At 30.1% G+C, this 5,904-nt stretch overlaps 1 long non-coding RNA gene across 3 annotated transcripts in view; it reads right to left on the reverse strand.

Annotated features, from left to right (window-relative positions):
• The window catches only part of LOC125035229, a 557,402-nt gene extending 552,619 nt beyond the window's left edge, over positions 1-4,783 (reverse strand). For all 3 annotated transcript variants that reach the window (XR_007115745.1, XR_007115746.1, XR_007115747.1), the window contains exons 1-2: positions 4,688-4,783; positions 3,643-4,168 (exon numbers count right to left, since the gene is read on the reverse strand). This is a non-coding gene — a long non-coding RNA (uncharacterized LOC125035229). The remainder of the gene's footprint in view (positions 1-3,642; positions 4,169-4,687) is intronic.
• Between the last annotated feature and the right edge of the window lie 1,121 nt (positions 4,784-5,904).

Below are 5,904 nucleotides of genomic sequence, written 5' to 3' on the forward strand. Positions count from 1 at the left end.
TTATTATTACTAAAATAATAATAATAATAATAATAATAATAATAATAATAATAATAATGATAATAAAAATAACAAAAGCAACAACAATGACAATAATAATAATAATGAAAATAATTATTATATTAATAACAATTATTATTATTATAACAATAAAAAATAATAATCATAATAATAATAACAATAATGATGATAACTGCAATAATATCAATAATGATAGTGATAACAGTAATGAAATTGTGGTAATAATAATGACATGATAATGATAATAACTATGATAATTACAATAACAAAACAACAATGATAATAATAACAACAATAAAAAAAATAACGATAATAATGACAATAATATAAAATAAAATATTAATAGTAATAACAATAACGATAATAATAATAATAATAATAATAATAATAATAATAATAATTATAATAATAATTACAATGATAATGATAATAATAATAATAATAATAATAATAATAATAATAATAATAATGATGATAATCATAATAATAATAATAACAATTACAATAACAATAATAATAATAATAATAATAATAATAATAATAATAATAATAATAGTAATAATGATAATAATAACAAAAAAATATAATAATAACAAAAATAAAAAATAATAAAAATAATCCAATAATGATAATAATAATAATAATAATAATAATAATAATAAAGGTAATATTAATGATGATGATGATGATAAGAAGAAAATAATAATAATAACAATAATAATAATAATAATAACGATAATAATAACATTAATAATCTTGGTAATAAAAATAACAACAAAAAACGGTAATGAAATAACGATAATAACAATAAAATAATAATAATGATAATAATAATAATAACAGTTATCATTATTATTAATAATTATAATAATTAACAATAATGACGCTAATAACATTGATAATAACACTAATAATCAAAATAGTGCTATTAATGATAATATCAGAAATTAAATAAATGTGTTAACATTGAAAATGTTCATAATAATAATAAAAAAAAAAATAATAAAAAAATAATAATAAAAATAATAATACAATAATAATAATACTAATAATTATAATAATTTTATTATTATTATCATTACTTTCATTATTATCAGTATTATCATTAATATAATTATTAATAATATCATAATTACTATTGTTATCATAATGACAATGATGTTAATAATAATTAAAACTATAAAATGACAATGATGGTAATAATAATAGAGTAATGATCACAATAATGATAATAATAATGGTAATGATTATGATAGGAAATAATATAAATGGTGATGATGATGATGATGATGATGATGATGATGATGATGATGATGATGATGATGATGATGATGATGATGATGATGATGATGATGACGATGACGATGACGATGACGATGACGATATTACAATAATAGTTATAATAATAATAGTAATAATAATAATCAAAATAATAAAAATGATGATAATAATAACAATAATGATAATAATAATGATGTTACTATTACTACTAGTAACAATAATAATGATAATAATAACAATAATAATCATGATAATAATAATAATAATATCAATAATAATAATAATGATAATAATAATAATAAAAATGAAATAATGATGATAATGAAAATTTTAAAAAATAATGATGATGATAATAATAATAATAATAATAATAATAATAATAATAATAATATTATTATTATTATTATCATTATTATCATTATTCTTATACTCATTATTATTATTATTATTATTATTATAATGACAATATCAATAACAGTAATTAGCATTACAATGATAATGAAAATGATAATGATCATAACCACAATAATAACAACAACTATGATGATGATAATAATAATAATGATGATGATAATAATAATAACAATAACAATAACAGCAACTACAATAATGTCAACTAAAAATATAAATAATGCTAGTCAAGATTGTTAATATCAATTATAAAAGCAATAACAACAATTACATAGTAATAATAATAATGAACAATGCCACAAGAACTGTTCATACTATTTTTTTTTTTTTTTTTTATAATTGGTTAGCCATCTGAATTATTTCTTCCTATTCTTGACATCGTCATTGATGGTATTCATTCAATACTCCCAGTATTCTCACTCTTATCAGCAATTCTTTTTGCAATGATTACGATTATTAATCCGGCACAGCAATTGATAAAGCTTTATGCTATATTTTCATCCCTCGTAACATGAACACATTATCATCATATTTTCTCTCAGCATCACACACAGAAGCAATAGTTCCATAATTGTCAATGGTCGCGAGTGTTGTTGTAAGTACGATAATTAACTTCCAAGTCATAAATAATAACTAACTGGTCCACTATCAACATAAATATAATTGTTACAGTCTAATTATTTCTATGGAAACCTACATATCACTGGCGCACAAGCCTAAAGAGATAAATACAAAGTGATTAAACATACACACACACACACACACACACACACACACACACACACACATACACACAGATATATATAATCATATATATTGTATATAAATTGTATATATATTATATATATACATATATATATATATAAAGAGAGAGAGAGAGAGAAATGTCACCAGGAATAAATGGTTTTCAGCGCGGCATTCATAATTTCTTTCTTTTTTCTATTTGAGACGCGGTGCGACAGAGAACGCTCTTCAAAAATAATCTACGGAATACTTCCACTCCTGATCTTCATCAAGGACCAAACTATCTGCATCCCTTATTAACCATGGAATGCGTTCAACTGCACCGACTGCCAGATTTAGAGCCTATAATTAAGATGTCTACGATTAAACTGAGGCTGGTTTCGTTTCTGAACGCATAATGATTCATTCCTAAAGTAAATGTCTAATGATAAGCGGCGTAAGAAAACTATAGGACAACATCTGATTCGTCTTCAATACAATATTTTGGGAATGACAGATAAGAGACAACCATACGATAGTATATTACACTTTTTTTCGCATGTGCGGTTCTATAGCAATTACTGTTACAGACAGGCCGTGAATGTGATGAAACCAGTTTGCTTAAATCCATGAAAACATTTATCAATTGGAGCGTTTAGATACAAGATTTAGTCAATGACATTCCATAAACGAAAATACCCGCAACAAAAAAAAACGCAATGTTGAACAAAAGATATATGGTGACAAAGCAATAATTGTTTATTTTTAAAGTAAGAGAGAAAAGGGATGTGTATGCAGGCCGAGCACACGCGTACACACAGGTCGACCTGCCTACCACCTTTAACCTTCCTGACTGCCGTGTGTAAGCGGCAGCAGCTAAACTCAAACTAATTTTTAAATCCGGCCCGTTTTCAGCCCCTTTTATTTCTTAAGCACATTATCATTTCACTGAGCTACATTTTTGCAAGTTTAAAGGTTGATAATAATTGTAAAGATCTGACTGGAGAAAATATCTCTCAGGAAATCGTTACGCATAATGCACATGGCAATTAGATCTGCATTATCTTTTTAAGCACATGTAATATAAACAATGTCTGGACTCAACGGGATTCCAGAACTATTAAGTTTTTTTCTCTCTTCTTAGGGCAATTATTTTACAGAAGCACAAACAAGAACATATAAAACAGTAACAGTTAATCTACTCACATGGGATTGGAGGAGTTCCAGTAGATGTCCGGCAGCGTGTTGCACACAACTTCAAGTGGCAGTGACTTCATCACTGCCAAGAAGAGCAGAAAGAGCTCAAACCACGGCATTTTCACTGTATAAAGGATGTGTGTGATGCTTGAGAACCTGTGGATGAAACTGGCGGGTCTCACTTCAAAGGGCACGCACCAGTAACAGATTTTTTATGGTGAGGCTTTTTTTTCCTTTGGGCTTATTATGATCTTAGTTGATCATTTATGTAACTGGTAAAAAATACAATCTCTTGCAAGTAAGCTGCAAGGAATTATCCACCAGAAATATATAGATATATATTTTTTTTATCACCACTTGGAAATATTATTTAAGCACACAACACTCTCAAAGGTGATTACAGTCGACCACCTGATTGAATTATTTCATTTATCTTTGCAATAATGAAGAACACGAATGCCTAGGCACCGAACACTTTCTTCTAAGATTCTCCGTTTGGAAACACTTGTCGAAATTGCCACTGGAAAAAACACTTCTGAAACACCAAATTTTTAAGACTTCAAAAAACACTCATTGGCTTGAGGTCATGATTGGAAGAAGGGAGGCAAAGGGAATTATCATGAGCTCGGCCTGAGTTACCACGTCCAGCAGAAGAAGTGCGTAGGAATGATGGGTCAAGTGGAGCGTAAGCGACAAACTCGACTTTGAGTGCGACTGGCGACTGTCGGTGTGTTAACCTACCTGTCTGCGACTTCACTACCTCCGAATCAATAATCTTCGTACAGATCTCAAATATCTTTCGCTTCACCACTCATGACTTTACCAAGCACTAATGACTGGAGTATCCGACACTCCTCGGCCAATTACAGAACCGGAAAAGAAGGTTCACACACAGCGACTTTAAGCACGGTATGTAACATTCATTCACATCATTTAAAATATCAATGATCACTTTCGATTCCAAAATCAGTATCAATGAAACACTTTATATCGGCATGACAAGCACTGCATATGCAGATATATATCCAATAATATATAATAGATGACAACGCACGGTAAACCCGCAAGAAGCACTCGAAACACACACGCGCGAACAGCGAGTGCGTGAGGGTAGGGGGAAAGCGCACAATGCTCCTACTCGCACGATGGCTGAACCCGGTCTGAGCGTCGACCTGTCGGAGGACCCTCGCGCTGCGCCAGAGCCACCTGGTGGTGCCCAGCCGTACACAAACATACGCACACACGCTCTCATCGCCGACCTCAAGTTTTGTTTTCTATATTTAGTTTTGATAGATAGAGAAGAATATGCTTTTTTACAGATATGAGAAAAGTTCATACAAAATGCAGAAATTTTCAACTAATAAAACAGAATATCCAAACGTCCCTTAGGGTGATGTTCGCATGCCGTAGGTTACCTGAGACGAGCGGCGTCGAAGCACGTTGCATATGCAGTGACAAGACAATGAAACATCAATTAAATCTTAAGCATCATCAATATTTTACAGATGGAAATCTATTATAGACCATTCCTACTATTTCGGACAAAGCTAAATAATGTATAATTCGTACCAAAAATAATATTTAGTGAAAACAAAAGATGCGTCTTCGGCCGACGTCACCGAAATGGTTGCCAGTTTAACGCGTGGTCCTCGGACTTGGAATATACCAAATGCTAGTGCACCCCTGCTTTATTTGTTCCCATTACTTATTCATAGCCAGGAATTGTATTTACAAGTGAATATTCATAAATTCGTGTACAGGTGAAAAGTGCCGATTTAAGAGTCCCGTGGCACAGATGGCAATATTTAGTGGTTAAGTACACAGCGATGGTTAGAAAATGCAGTGCATGTGTACACAGCGCTTGTTGAGAGGTGTCGTGTATGCACAGAGATGGGTGAGGACGCTGTCGTTTACATGATGAGAATTGATGGGTGTTTTGTGTACACAATGACGTTGTGATTCACATTTCTGAGTGCGGGACGCCAAGTCGACGCAGCGGAAGTTGGCATGTGGTACGGGTATTATTTGCAATTTCAGTAAGGTATATGTTATCGGCATAGAGAAGGAGATACCAGCAGGGAAAAATGATATCCGACTATAAACTAAGATCAGATTTCTATTTTTTTACTGGAAGTACTTAGTTAGGGCGCACGAATATTGCCGTTGAATAGAAAGGTGTTGAAATGATTGTAATAATTCGCTGGATTGAATTTATTTATAATTTGCTTTGATATTACTGTCCCCTTTTGTTCAGTTGCATGATTTATTCTT

Source organism: Penaeus chinensis, chromosome 19 (assembly GCF_019202785.1).
Source record: "Penaeus chinensis breed Huanghai No. 1 chromosome 19, ASM1920278v2, whole genome shotgun sequence".
Classification (NCBI taxonomy): domain Eukaryota; kingdom Metazoa; phylum Arthropoda; class Malacostraca; order Decapoda; family Penaeidae; genus Penaeus; species Penaeus chinensis.